The sequence below is a fragment of the Ovis aries genome, chromosome 2 (assembly GCF_016772045.2).
Source record: "Ovis aries strain OAR_USU_Benz2616 breed Rambouillet chromosome 2, ARS-UI_Ramb_v3.0, whole genome shotgun sequence".
Taxonomy (NCBI): domain Eukaryota; kingdom Metazoa; phylum Chordata; class Mammalia; order Artiodactyla; family Bovidae; genus Ovis; species Ovis aries.
In genome coordinates this window covers 129594939-129610826 of record NC_056055.1, presented here as the reverse complement: position 1 = coordinate 129610826, position 15888 = coordinate 129594939, and the positions used below count along the sequence as shown (strand labels likewise).

General features: G+C 40.2%; 1 non-coding gene across 1 annotated transcript; it reads left to right on the top strand.

The window, feature by feature from the left end:
* The first annotated feature begins 4044 nt into the window (after nucleotides 1–4044).
* TRNAS-ACU (transfer RNA serine (anticodon ACU)) lies at nucleotides 4045–4116 on the top strand. Its single transcript has one exon. It is a non-coding gene; the product is annotated as a tRNA-Ser (tRNA).
* The last annotated feature ends 11772 nt before the right edge of the window (nucleotides 4117–15888 follow it).

Genomic DNA, 15888 nt, shown 5'->3' with positions numbered 1-15888 from the left:
TTTTTACTTTATTTTACTTTACAATACTGTATTGGTTTTGCCATACATCAACATGAATCTGCCATGGGTGTACATGTGTTCCCTATCCTGGACTCCCCACCCCCACCACCTCCCTCCCCATACCATCTCTCTGGGTCATCCCAGTGCACCAGCCCCAAGCATCCTGTATCCTGCATTGAACCTAGACTGGTGATTCATTTCTTATATGATATTATACATGTTTCAATGCCATTCTCCCAAATCATCCCACCCTCGCCCTCTCCCACAGAGTCCAAAAGACTGTTCTATACATCTGTGTCTCTTTTGCTGTCTCACATACAGGGTTATTGTTACCATCTTTCTAAATTCCATATATATATGTTAGTATACTCTATTGGTAGATTAAAGATCTAAAGGTAAGACCAGAAACTATAAAACTCCTAGAGGAGAACATAGGCAAAACACTCTCCGACATAAATTACAGCAGGATCCTCTATGACCCACCTCCCAGAATACTGGAAATAAAAGCAAAAATAAACAAATGGGATCTAATTAAAATTAAAAGCTTCTGCACAACAAAGGAAACTATAAGCAAGGCGAAAAGACAGCCTTCTGAACGGGAGAAAATAATAGCAAATAAAGCAACTGACAAACAACTAATCTCAAAATTACACAAGCAATTCCTGCAGCTCAATTCCAGAAAAATAAATGACCCAATCAAAAAATGGGCCAAAGAACTAAATAGACATTTCTCCAAAGACATACAGATGGCAACACATGAAAGGATGCTCTACATCACTCATTATCAGAGAAATGCAAATCAAAACCACAATGAGGTACCATTTCACACCAGTCAGAATGGCTGTAATCCAAAAGTCTACAAGCAATAAATGCTGGAGAAGGTGTGGAGAAAAGGGAACCCTCTTACACTGTTGGTGGGAATGCAAACTAGTACAGCCACTATGGAGACCAGTGTGGAGATTCCTTAAAAAACTGGAAATTAAACTGCCTTATGACCCAGCAATCCCACTGCTGGGCATACACACTGAGGAAATGAGAATTGAAAGAGACATGTGTACCCCAATGTTCATCGCAGCACTGTTTATATTAGCCAGGACAAGCAACCTAGATGTCCATCAGCAGATGAGTGGATAAGAAAGCTGTAGTTGAATGGATAAGAAAGCTGTGGTACATATACACAATGGAGTATTACTCAGCCATTGAAAAGAATACATTTGAATCAGTTCTAATACGGTGGGTGAAACTGGAGCCAATTATACAGAGTGAAGTAAGCCAGAAAGAAAAACACCAATACAGTATACTAACACATATATATGGAATTTAGGAAGACAACGAAAGAGACACAGATGTATAACGGACTTTTGGACTCAGAGGAGAGGGAGAATGACATTCTAACATGTATACTATCATGTGAATTGAATCGCCAGTCTATGTCTGACGCAGGATGCAGCATGCTTGGGGCTGGTGCATGGGGATGACCCAGAAAGATGTTATGGGGGAGGGAGGTGGAGGGGGTTCATGTTTGGGAATGCATGTAAGAATTAAAGATTTTAAAATTTAAAAATAAAAACTAAAATTAAAAAAAATAATAAAAAAAATAAATAATAAAAATAAATAAAATTTAAAAATTAAAAAAACAAAACAAAACAAAAACAAAACAAAACACCAATACAGTATACTAGACCTTATTTTTTAAATGACCATAGAGGTATATCTTTAAGGATTACATACAATAAATGAAATCCAGGAAAAATGACATGGCTCTTTGGAGAATGTCACCTAGGGTACAGAAAGCTACTGAGTATTAAATCGAGACATTTCATAATTTAAACATGGCCTGCTACCTGAGGAATCTAAGAGCCACCCTTTCAGACTTTATCTGTTATCCTAGGCTAGAGGTGCACGTCTCCCGTATGTTTCTTCATGTGGGAAGAAGGGACCTAGGGAATCACTCTTAATGTCCTGGAACTCACTCTGCTTCATCTGAGCCTCCTGAATGCCTAATATTCTTACAATTATTTAGTAAAATTTGATATTGAGTAAAACCTGAGTCATATGAATCTAGTTTGACAATCTGATCCTGTGTATTGACTCATTTCTTTGACTTCTCTTTAAGAGGTTCATTTTAGATTGAACTAATAACAATGAACTTTTCCCAAGACTTTAGTGACTACCTCCAAAATATGTCATACTGATATTTTCTTGACCTTGACTTCTACTTATTCATGACTGGGATTATATTTCTATTTTGGGAAAGGCATCTATAGTTTCCATTTTTATAGCTGGTTTGTTATTCCTATAGTTGTTTGAAGAGTAAATGAGCTTCTCCTGATGGACTCTGTATGATAGATCCTTTTTTCTTTTTTGCAGGTTTATATCATCATCTTATATCTTTAGAATCATTTTAATTCTATTTGTTGTAATTCTCCCTTCATGAGTTTTGAATTTTATTTGATTTTTCTGGTATGAAGTCCTATACACAAGGTCCTTTCCAATTTTTGCTCCTATGTGTCTAGTCCAGATCTTACACTCTGCTCTTGTCTAGAGACCCTATTGTATTACCTAGTTGGTATCCATGACTACATCACTTTATTCTTCTCTCTTTAGTCTTCTTTTTACCTGCCATTTTAGTCCAGTTCAGTTCAGTTGTTCAGTCGTGTCTGACTCTTTGCCACCCCATGAATTGCAGCACACCAGGCCTCCCTGTCCATCACCAAAACTCCCAGAGTTCACTCAGACCCTGGTCCATCGAGTCAGTGATGCCATCCAGCCATCTCATCCTCTGTCATCTCCTTCTCCTCCTGTCCTGAATCCCTCGCAGCATCAGAGTCTTTTCCAGTGAGTCAGCTCTTTCCATGAGGTGGCCAAAGTACTGGAGTTTCAGCTTTAGCATCATTCCTTCCAAAGAACACCCAGGACTGATCTCCTTCAGAATGGACTGGTTGGATCTCCTTGCAGTCCAAGGGACGCTCAAGAGTCTTCTCCAACACCACAGTTCAAAATTTTAAGATGCTGATAATTTGGCTCTCTTTAGGGAAAAAAATCACAGAGCTAATTTAATACAATTGATACCAGTATCCCTAACAACCATGGCAATGCCAAGTATATAAGGAATTGGCCTTCATTTTTGGCTAGGTCTAATTAAAAACAAATGCCCGTTGGGTATGAAGTAATTTCAAGAAACATTCACAACACTGTTTGGGAAACTGGAAGGTACAAAGTTGGTAGTCTAATGGTTGTGATAAGGATTGTACTGTGGTACAATGCCAAAGAGAGAAATGAGAGATGTAGAAAGACACTGTGGCTGAAGCAAAGAGGAATTAATTTCTTTTTAGTTGGTAAAAATAAGAAAGCTGTAATATAAGAAGAATCACTTCCATAATGCGTCTTGATACATGGGGCTGAGTAGTGTATTAATAGTCAGGGTTCTATAGAGAAATACAACAAATAGGAGATAGATAAATAGGTAAGAATATTAAATGGGATTTTTTAATAAGAAATTGACTCATGAAATTATTGAAACTGAGAAATCCCACATTGAAGCTGGAGACCCCAAAAATCTGGTAATGTAAATTCTAGTTTGAGTCTGTAGGCCTGAGTACCAAGAGTGTAAATTATCAGTCCAAGAGCAGGAAACCATTGTCTCAGCTCAACAGTCATGCAGAGAGAGAATTCACTTGCATTCTCTTTTTTATTCCTTTGAGTACTCAGTGGCTTGGATGGTGCCCACCTACATTGGGGAGGTCAATCTACTTCCTCAGTCCAGTAATCCAAGTACTAATCTCTTCCAGAAATACTCTACAGACACATCAAAAATAATGCTTGACTAAAATACCTGGGCATCGTCTGGTCCAGTCAAGTTAATACAAAAATTTAACCATTGTAAACAGAGTTCAAGGGTAGGACAGGGAAAGAGGAAGGGACAGAAAAAGCATGACAGATTAAGAGATTAGCAGAAGCAGCTAGGAGAAAAAGACTGGATATTGAAGGGCTCTTGGGTCACTTTACTAAGTGTCACATGTATTGGTTCTTTTGAAACAGACTTCCCTGGTGGCTCAGATGGTAAAGTGTCTGCCTACTATGCAGGAGACCCGGGTTCAATCCCTGGGTTGGGAAGATCTCCTGGAGGAGATGGCAACCCACTCCAGTATTCTTGCTGGAAAATCCCATGGACAGAAGAGCCTGGTAGGCTATAGTCCATGGGGTCGCAAAGAGTCGGACACAACTGACCGGCTTCACTTTCACTTTTGTATATGACAAGGATTACAGAGTAAAGCAAAATGTCCTGAGTATTTGAAGTCCTCATTAAATGAAAAATTGTACCTGAGAAAGTGATCACTTCTCACCAGCTCTGCTGCCATCACTTTGCTGACAAAGGTCTGTATAGTCAAAGCTTTGGTTTTTCCAGTAGTTATGTATGGATGTGAGAGTTGGATCATAAAGAAGGCTGAGTGCTGAAGAATTGGTGCTTTTGAATTGTGGTGCAAGATTCTTGAGAGTCCCTTGGAATGCAAGGAGATTAAACCAGTCAATCCTAAAGGAAATCCACCCTGAGTATTCACTGGAAGGACTAATGCAAAGCTGGAACTCCAAAACTTTGGCTACCTGATGTGAAGAGCTGACTCATTGGAAAAAAACCCTGATGCTGGGAAAGATTGAGGGCAGGAAGAGAAGAGGGGTGACAGAGGATGAAATGGTTGGATAGCATTACCAACTCAATGGACATGTGTTTGAGCAAACTCTGGGCGACATGAAAGAGAGGAAAACCCAGTGTGCTGCTATTCATGGGTGTCAAAGAGTCAGAAACAAGTTATCAGCTGAACAACAACTGATGCCATCGTCCTGGACAAATCCCCGTCACCTCTCTCCTTGGTGTAGCTCTGAACTTGGGTCCCCATTCCTTACTTTGCTCCATTTATGACTCCCCAGGACAGCCAGAGTAATCCTGTTAAAACTCGGTGAGATCCTGCCATGTCACCTGTGCTCAAAGTTCTTCAAAGGCCTCATCTTCCTCAGAGTAAAGGCCAAGTCCTCCTTGTGCCCCTAACGCGTACTTCTGCCTTCCCCATTTCAAACCTCATCTCTGGTATCGTGCCCTCCTTCACTCTTCAATGGCAGTACTGTCCACCTTGCTGTTTCTTACTCACGCCAGACTGAACCCTGCCTCGGGGACTTTCTCAATCACTGTCTCTACTCATAGGCGGTCTTTCCCTAAGATGTGTGTGAGGCTCATCGCCTCACTTCCTTTAGGTCTTCACACAAGTCAGTTTCTCAGTGGGGTCTTTCCTCAACACAGAATCTAAACTTTCCACTCTCATTCCCCACCCCTCAGCCACATGTCACATCACTCTTCTCTGCTTTTATTTTTATAACTTTTAACTGATTTGATGTACTATGTATTTTATTTATTTGCTTTACTTTGTGTCTCCTGGGGTAGAATGCAGACACCATGAAGGCAGGGAATCTTGTCTGCTTTGGTTATTGCTCTATCTGTCCAATACCTGGAACAGTTTCTGGCACAGTATGGATGCTAATAAATATGTCTTGGATGAATTAATGTTATTCTTTACAGAATCCCTATTGCTACATATTTTGTATGCTGAATTATGAATATAGTATTTAAGTTTTTTGTTCATTACACAGCATGGGAAATAATTATTCAAAAAAATTCTAAGTTTTGTATTTACAAGGTTTGCTGTGCTCCATGGTATTAAAAAATGTTTCAGAGCTGGAAACTATTTCTTGAAATTTAATTACAATTTTAAAAATATTATAAGACAGCAGATATTAAATATTAAAAGGTGGCAGATTTTTTCTCCATCTTGTCTTCTGACTGGGGTGCTGATACTATAACAATTAAGAACTTCATTAGTGACCAGATGGCTGAATGATCTCACTATGGACCTTTGAATTAATTTGCATTTTCATTATAACTCTGCTTCTAAATTGTATGTATTACATTTGGTCTTTTATGTTCTCTCCAAAGAATCAGAGAATTATTTCACTGAAGAATAATATATCTTGAAAGATAGAACCTAAGTAGTATGTACATTCTAAATTTTTAAAAATCCATTACTAATTTATTAACAAAAGTAAAAACAAAACTCAGTTGTTCGCTGTATTTCATTGCCTCCTGCCACTCTTCCATGTATCTCAATGAGAGAATCTCTCTTTTGGTAACCATTATTTGTTTACTAAGTAGATTTGGTGAAATTTAAAGAAAATTCCCATTTGAAAGTTAGTTTTGTCTCTAGCTTTAATTTCTAAGCAGATCTCTTAATTTAAGAAAATCCTCTGAGAACATCTCCCTAACTCCTCTACCATCTTTACAGCCAAAACCATATGAAATACAAGACCAGGTGGTAGCTGCTACCTTGGGAAAAAATATTACAAGACCAGTATGGCTTAGGGGTGGTTGGACTTTCCAGTCCACTGTGCTGGAGCCATGGTCAGTGGGGAGGAAGTAGTGAATCAGAAAAGGAGACTTGGAGTTTCCTGGGAGGAAAACACTCAGGAAGAAGACCAAAGGAAATAGTACCACCTTCTCCCACCACACACACAAAGAAGATGAAGTTTGGAGTACAAGATGTTTATTAGGGATCAAGTCTTATGAGATGCAGGAGGGGTAAGTAGGATTGGCCAGAGGAAAAATTTGAACTGTGATTCGGGCCTGACAGTGCCCAGGCCAGGCTGGCACAGAGCCTGGAGGTGTGTTGCCTGTCAACCACCCATGTTAAAGTGAAATGGTTGGGCCTTTTTGTTCTGTTCCTCATTCTGTCACCAAGTGTGGCTACCCTGGGGTGATGGCCCTTCTCACACTTTCTCTTGAGCCACTCACCCTGGGGAAACCAGCTATCATGTTGTGATAAGCTGTCACTTGTAAGGTACTGTGGGACCATGTAATTAAGCTTGGAAGTGACCCTCCAAATACCCGACATAGTAGAATCTTCAGATGCAGGTGCAGCCCCAGCCAGCAGACTGATACAACCTCATGAGTGACCTTGAGCAAGAGGCACCCAGTTAAGCCATATACAAACTGATAACCTATAAGAGTCTGAGATAAATTCTTAAGCTTCTAAGTTTGATGGATAGCTTGATAGCAGCAATAGACAACTCATATAACTGTAACAAATCCTGAAGGCAGCTAGCTAGTCCTTCCCTGAAGGAGGATCTGAGTTGCACATCTTAATATTCATTATAGCCCTCTCCCCTTTTGTCCTATGTATCTACTTTTTTGTATATATTTAAGGAGCTGCTCCTCTAGGATTCTTGTGGGCCTGAAAATGGAGGTAAACAGAATTAATTCCAGTCCTGCTGCTACAGTTGATCTTAGGGCCACAATTGCTTTCTTTCCCCTGTACTATTCTTTTTAGATTTCTTGCACCATTAGCCACCACTTCTGCCAATTGTGGCTCATCTGGTAGCATTACCTAGACTGTTGTTCTTCAGCCATCCAATACCTTGATCGCCATGTTCTTCTCATACCTGCATTGCTATATCTGTCTGTTTACACTTAGCTTGGCAGAGAGTACCACAAGGTCCCAAACTGGGTCAGGTGGGTCCCATAGGTATCTCCTCTAGCCCCCATTCTGTAACAGCAATTCTGTCTCTTCCTGATGATCTAATTCCTGCCAAGATGATGATTCCTTTTCTCGCCCCAAATCCCTAGATAGAAGTCATAGCTTGTAAGCTTGTATGTTTTCCTCTGATAAAATTGTCACCCTTCTATAGATAGGAGTTTAAACCCTTCAGAGTTGCAGGGACAAGGAGCACAAAGTTCTCATGGATCTTTGATTATGATCTTAAGTTGGGCAATGAAGACTCGGTTGCCAACTGAATGTGGATAAATGATGGTGGTCCCCATGTTAGGGAGTCCCCTTAAGGGCATTTTCCCTTCTTTTTCATGTATAAAAATGGGATGATAATTGGGATGCCTAAGTTCTTCATTCAGTTCTTCCTATAAAATAAGGTTGGGGTTGTTGTTGAGTAAAACATACAGAGGCTTGGCCATAAGAGAGAAATCTGGAATCCAATTTCAGCAACCACCAATTGGCCTCAGAAAACCTGGTATTTAGTGCTAAATTTGGGGTTTGGGGACACTTAGAACACCATGAAGCCTATCTGGATCTAGGAATAATTCCTGTCCTGATATCTGATATCAGATGCCCTAAATATCAATCCTGAGTTTGGGACAACAGCAGTTTTTTGGGCAAACTTTTGTCGCTTCAAGTATATGGTCTCTTCCTGTGAGAAGGCTTGAGAAGAGGAGCAAAAAAGCAAATCATCCACATATTATAACGAAGTAACAATTTTAGGGATCTTTATGTCATCCAGTTCAGCCTTTAGAATTTGCAAAAAAATAGGGACTATTAACAGCCTTGAGGCATTACTGTCCAGGTGAATTTTTTTTCCTCCCAGGTGAAGACAAAAGGGTATTGGCTAGCTTCATCAGCTGAAATACTAAAAAAAAAAAAAACACACTGCATAAATCAATTATAGTAAAGAATTTACTTCTGGTGGGAGTGGATGTTAGGAATGTATGAGGGCTAGGAACAGCAGGGTGTTGAGGGATAACAACGCTGTTTATTGTTTATCGTTCAGAGGGCTTGAATAAACCATCACCCTTGGCCTTTAGGTTTTCTCACTGGTAAAATGAGAATGTTACAGGGGCCGGTAAGAGGAATCATGAAGACTTGAAACTTGTAATCTTTTATTATGAGTTTTATGCCTTGAAGGGCTTCTTCACTTATAGGATATTGATTAATTCTGGGGAGAGGTTTGTGGGGTGTATTTGAATTTTAATGGGAAGTGCACTCTGAGTTTTGCCAACATCTGTTGGAGATTTTGCCCATAAGGAAGTGGTAGGTGATTTATTAAGGTCAAATGATTAGTGTTTCCAGAATCTGCTCTAGTACCATCAGAGATGAAATAAATAAAAGATGTTGAAATGTCTTTTAATCCACCTGGTTGTTTTTCTTTGATAACTACTGTCAAAATCTAGAATTACTTCCCCCCTTTGGGAGAATGCCAACATTGTCCTCCCTCTAAAAAATCTTGATGTAAAAATGGATAAGGGCAGAGGAACTAAGGAGAAAAGGGTGTATATCTCTCAAAGAGCCTTAAAAAAAAAGGAAATACATTCAGATATAGGAACCTCTTGAGGTTCATCAGGAATCCCAATTATTTGAAATGAGTTAGTACTATGAAACAGAGGCTATTTTATAGTAGTAGAGTTGAGTACCAGGAGTGTGGTTCTAGTCAGTTATAAATAGAAGAGATTCATCCCCAATCAGGAGAAATGTTTCTCTAAACTGTTAAGAAGAAGGATTAGAAAGAACCCTTGTATTTCCTCAGAGCCCTTTCATTAAAAAATGGGAGGATACAGAAAAGGCTAGTTAGAGGGCTGAAGTTAACTAAAACTTTTAAATTTGTAACAGTCTCTAACATCCTGACTGTTTGCAATAATAGCATAAACTAGGAGGATTTTGGTTTCATTTAGAAGCCTTCATTTACAGGAGTTGAAGATTAAGAATTTTATCGGTCTTCCTTGGAGGTGGCACATTTAGAGTATGATAGAATTGGCTTGCTCAGTTAACTAAATCTGGAGTGGACATAGTTTCCCATTCATCTTAGTCCTTTTTATTAAAAGGGAAACATCCTGGTTGAGCCCATTAATAAAATGTTTGAAGCTACCCAGGTAGAATCAATGTCTTATGGAAGATCAGAATTTTCATTAAAAACATTCTGAAATTGATTTTAATAATCATAGACAGATTAATCATATTTTTATGTGCAAACATGAATTTTGTTCTAATCAATAGAATTCGGAAAGCCCCTAGGAATTGCTAGATGAAGTTGCCTAGAGATTGTCTAAGTTAACATCATAAGTTAACTGGCTGGTTTCCCAGTTTTAATTCTAGATACCTTTCAGAATTTTCCCCATGCTGATTCTGGCCTTCATTGACAGTCATATGAACTAGCTGATATAAGTCAGAGGAACTAGATTGATAAGTGCAAATGACTATATTGAACTACTTGGAAAATCTGTGAGAATTTTTGATTACTTTGGGAGAACCTTTGATGGTGGTTTGCAGTTCAACTTTAGTCCAGGGAATATAAGAATTTAAAAGTCTAGCTTCTGGATCATCAGTTCAGTTCAGTTCAGTCACTCAGTCGTATTCGACTCTTTGCGACCCCATGAACCGCAGCACACCAGGCCTCCCTGTCGATCACCAACTCCTGGAGTTATCAGTAGGGTTAATTTTGAAGGAAGACATTCTGAAAAGTTCAGAGGAAAAGAGAGTGGGTATAGTTTCAGTAAAAAGGGGAAACTTGGTGAAATAATTAATGTGGGGACTTGAGGTTATAGTGGACACATGGGAGTAGAAAGGATGGAGGAAGATGGAAAGGAGGGGAAGTCTTGCTATGATGAGCTGAGTAAGAGAGAAAAGATGGCACCAGAGGTGGAACCCAAGGGGGAAAAAAAGCCATGGAAGAAGAGCCTGGGGTTTCAGGGGTCATTTTATCATTTATTTGCCTCAATCAGTTTTAAAATAGTGTTTTGCAGAGGGGTAGTCTTAGATTCCTGATAAGATTGAGAAACCTCAAATTACTATTTGAAATAAGCATTCCACTCAGTTCTGGAAATTTTTGAGCTATCATAATCCAATTCGGTTTTAAGGAAATTAAGCTTAGGGATTTCAGAAGTTCTCTATAATGGTATTCTAAACTGAGTTTGGTCAGGTTGCACATAAGAAAGGATTGCAGTTCTTAAACATAAAATAGGCTGGAGTCCATGTGCCGGGGGAGCCCTCATTATATTTAGATAACTGGGATCCCATTCCCTAGAGGCCTTTCCTCTACAGTAAAGAACAATTTTCAAACAATTTATGCAGCTTACAGCACAACCAGCTCAGTTCAAACAGCTTGCAAGCCTGAATACCAGTCAGTTCAAAGGAAACAGCTTAGTTCTGGAAGAGCTAGGTCAAAGGCTTTTTCAACTAGTTTCCAAAGAATAGCCTTTCCAAAAGAGAGGTTGAATTGGCACAGTTTCATTTAAAGTAGCCCCCTTTTAAAGGAGCTAAGCTGAAGGCATTTCCAGCCAGCTTTAGTTGAAACAGTCTGATCAGACTGAAGTCTCAAACTATATCTCACATACAGAAAAAGGCCTTAGTAAGAAAGATGAAAGTTTTAAATCTGGAACAAAATGTAGAGGGCCTCAACTACAAGGAGATCATGGGATCAATTCCAAGGAAAAACATCTCTTCAAATTTCAAGGTCAGAGATAAAAACAGTGAGCAACAATGGACTCAATTGGCATGCCACAGCTGTTTGTTCACTAGAGCCATTGGGAGTCTTCTCTGGTCACACCGAAAGTCTTGACCTAAAACAATAGGTTGTCATATGTTACTCCAGGAAATATGGATGTATTCATGATCAGCAGAGAATTACAGCTTGGGATCTGTAACCATGTTGAGCCACATGCAAGTCCCCCCACAGCAAGGGAATAAGAATGCTTTTTATAGAGAGGAGAAAGAAGTTGAGAGAGCTGTAGTAAATAGTCTATGGCTTTTCACTGGCTGAGTCTTTGCCAGAAAAGAAGAGGATTCTTTCTTTTTCCTGTTGGACTCTGCTATTGTCATAGGGCATGAGAGCTTCAAATTCTGGTCTTCTAAATCTGTTTAGTTGAGGTTTCTGTTTATTAGTTATTTTTAAAAAATAGGTTCCATACGTTGGCTCAAGCTTTTCATAATCTCTTATCTACAGTGCTGCCTGAGGCTTTTGGACAAAAAAAAGAAAAATCAAACCCGTGCCTAGAATACATTGTTCTATCTAGTCCTATGAACATAAACTAATGGTCCCTCTCAGATGGAGATGGCTCATGTAGTTAGATGCACTCCTTGAACAGTGCCATATCAGGGCTCCACATTGATGTCTCCTGTTGACAGGTTGGAAATACAGTAGCTCAACTGGCTGTGATATGTGGGAGTCCATAGTGTTGTCTATGACCAGTGCATTTTCTTGGGAAAACTCTATTAGTCTTTGCCCTGCTTCATTCCGCATTCCAAGGTCAAATTTGCCTGCTACTCCAGGTGTTTCTTGATTCCTACTTTTGCATTCCAGTTCCCTATAATGAAAAGGACATCTTTTTGGGTGTTAGTTCTAAAAGATCTTGTAGGTCTTCATAAAACCGTTCAACTTCAGTTTCTTCAGCATTACTGGTTGGGGCATAGACTTGGATAACTGTGATATTGAATGGTTTGCCTTGGAGATGAACAGAGATCATTCTGTCGTTTTTGAGATTGCATCCAAGTACTGCATTTCAGACTCTTTTGTTGACCATGATGGCTACTCCATTTCTTCTGAGGGATTCCTGCCTGCAGTAGTAGATGTAATGGTCATCTGAGTTAAATTCACCCATTCCAGTCCACTTTAGTTAGCTGATTCCTAGAATGTCGACGTTCACCCTTGCCATTGCTTGTTTGACCACTTCCAATTTGCCTTGATTCATGGACCTGACATTTCAGGTTCCTATGCAATATTGCTCTTTACGTCATCGGATCTTGCTTCTATCACCAGTCACATCCACAACTGGGTATTGTTTTTGCTTTGGCTCCATCCCTTCATTCTTTCTAGAGTTATTTCGCTACTGATCTCCAGTAGCATATTGGGCACCTAATGACCTGGGGAGTTCCTCTTTTGGTATCCTATCATATTGCCTTTTCCTACTGTTCATGGGGTTCTCAAGGCAAGAATACTGAAGTGGCTTGCTATTCCCTTCTCCAGTGGACCACATTCTGTCAGGCCTCTCCACAATGACCTGCCCATCTTGGGTTGTCCCGCAGGCATGGCTTGGTTTCATTGAGTTAGACAAGGCTGTGGTCCTAGTGTGATTAGATTGACTAGTTTTCGATGAGTATGGTTTCAGTGTGTCTGCCCTCTGATGCCCTCTTGCAACACTTACCATCTTACTTGGGTTTCTCTTACCTTGGCATGGGGTATCACTTCACGGCTGCTCCAGCAAAGCACAGCCGCTGTTCCTTACCTTGGACTAGGGGTATCTCCTTACCGCCACTGTTCCTGACTTTCAACGTGGGATAGCTCCTCTAGGCCCTCCTGTGCCTGTGCAGCCACCACTCCTTGGGTTGCTCCTCCCGGCCGCTGGCCCTTCCAACAACACAAGAGAAGACTTTACACATGGACATCACCAGATGGTCAACACTGAAATCAGATTGATTATATTCTTTGCAGCCAAAGATGGAGAAGCTCTATACAGTCACCAGAAACAAGACCAGGAACTGACTGTGGCTCAGATCATGAACTCCTTATTGCCAAATTCAGACTTAAATTGAAGAAAGTAGGGAAAACCGCTAGACCATTCAGGTATGACCTAAATCAAATCCCTTATGATTATACAGTGGAAGTGAGAAATAGATTTAAGGGCCTAGATCTGATAGATAGAGTGCCTGATGAACTACAGAGTGAGGTTCGTGACATTGTACAGGAGACAAGGATCAAGACCTTCCCCATGGAAAAGAAATGCAAAAAAGCAAAATGGCTTCTGGGGAGGCCTTACAAATAGCTGTGAAAAGAAGAGAGGCGAAAAGCAAAGGAGAAAAGGAAAGATATAAGCATCTGAATGCAGAGTTCCAAAGAATAGCAAGAAGAGACAAGAAAGCCTTCTTCAGTGATCAATGCAAAGAAATAGAGGAAAACAACAGAATGGGAAAGACTAGAGATCTCTTCAAGAAAATTAGAGATACCAAGGGAACATTTCATGCAAAGATGGGCTCGATAAAGGACAGAAATGGTATGGATCTAAGAGAAGCAGAAGATATTAAGAAGAGGTGGCAAGAATACATGGAAGAACTGTACAAAAAAGATCTTCACGACCAAGATAATCATGATGATGTGATCACTAATCTAGAGCCAGACATCTTGGAATGTGAAGTCAAGTGGGCCTTAGAAAGCATCACTATGAACAAAGCTAGTGGAGGTGATGGCATTCCAGTTGAGCTGTTTCAAATCCTGGAAGATGATGCTGTGAAAGTGCTGCACTCAATATGCCAGCAAGTTTGGAAAACTCAGCAGTGACCACAGGACTGGAAAAGGTCAGTTTTCATTCCAATCCCAAAGAAAGACAATGCAAAAGAATGCTCAAATTACCACACAATTGCACTCATCTCACATGCTGGCAAAGTAATGCTCAAAATTCTCCAAGCCAGGCTTCAGCAATACGTGAAACATGAACTCCCTGATGTTCAAGCTGGTTTTAGAAAAGGCAGAGGAACCAGAGATCAAATTGCCAACATCCACTGGATCATGGAAAAAGCAAGAGAGTTCCAGAAAACATCTATTTCTGCTTCATTGACTATGCCAAAGCCTTTGACTGTGTGGATCACAATAAACTGTGGAAAATTCTGAAAGAGATGGGAATACCAGACCACCTAACCTGCCTCTTGTGAAATCTGTATGCAGGTCAGGAAGCAACAGTTAGAACTGGACATGGAACACCAGACTGGTTCCAAATAGGAAAAGGAGTACTCCAAGGCTGTATATTGTCACCCTGCTTATTTAACTTATATGCAGAGTCCATCATGAGAAACACTGGACTGGAAGAAACACAAGCTGGAATCAAGATTGCTGGGAGAAATATCAATAGCCTCAGATATGCAGATGACAGCACCCTTATGGCAGAAAGTAAAGAGGAGCTAAAAAGCCTCTTGATGAAAGTGAAAGATGAGAGTGAAAAAGTGTTAAAGCTCAACATTCAAAAAACGAAGATCATGGCATCTGGTCCCATCACTTCATGGGAAATAGATGGGCAAACAGTGGAAACAGTGTCAGACTTTATTTTGGGGGGCTCCAAAATCACTGCAGATGGTTACTGAAGCCATGAAATTAAAAGACGCTTACTCCTGGGAAGAAAAGTTATGACCAACCTAGATAATATATTCAAAAACAGAGACATTACTTTGCCGACTAAGGTCCGTCTAGTCAAGGCCATGGTTTTTCCAGTGGTCATGTATGGATGTGACAGTTGGACTGTGAAGAAGGCTGAGCGCCGAAAAATTGATGCTTTTGAACTGTGGTGTTGGAGAAGACTCTTGAGAGTCCCTTGGACTGCAAGGAGATCCAGCCAGTCCATTCTGAAGGAGATCAACCCTGGGATTTCTTTGGAAGGAATGATGCTAAAGCTGAAAATCCAGTACTTTGGCCACCTTATGTGAAGAGTTGACTCATTGGAAGAGACTCTGATGCTGGAAGAGATTGGGGGCAGGAGGAGAAGGGGACGACCCAGGATGAGATGGCTGGATGGCATCACTGACTCGATGGACGTGAGTCTGAGTGAACTCCGGGAGTTGGTGACGAACAGGGAGGCCTGGCGTGCTGTGATTCATGGGGTCTCAAAGAGTCAGACACGACTGAGCAACTGAACTGAACTGAACTGAACTGCTAGTGTTGGCGCATTCATGTTCTCTTCTGCCACTTCATTCATCTGTTCCTCAGGCCAACACTGAGTTGACTGATAACAGAGGCTGGCTGACATTAATTGGTTGAGTTATTTTGCCTACTTCATTGATTACTGCATCTTCTATGGCAGATATTTTTTAGTGAACATTGACTCATGATACTTAGATCTTCATACTTTATGCCCATTTACATATGCCTATCTCATAGATAATCCACATGCTTAATCCAGTCTCCTAGTCCTCAAACTTATAGTCTTTTTCTTTCCATATCCCTGAAGTGTTAGTTGGGCTTTTACCATTGTCTATAATTCTGAATTTCTTATAACCTCACTGATTGTATCCAAAATGAATAAAAAGGTACACTGAACCTAATCTGTCCATCTAGAGGATTTTCTTTCTCCTCTAGCTCATCATT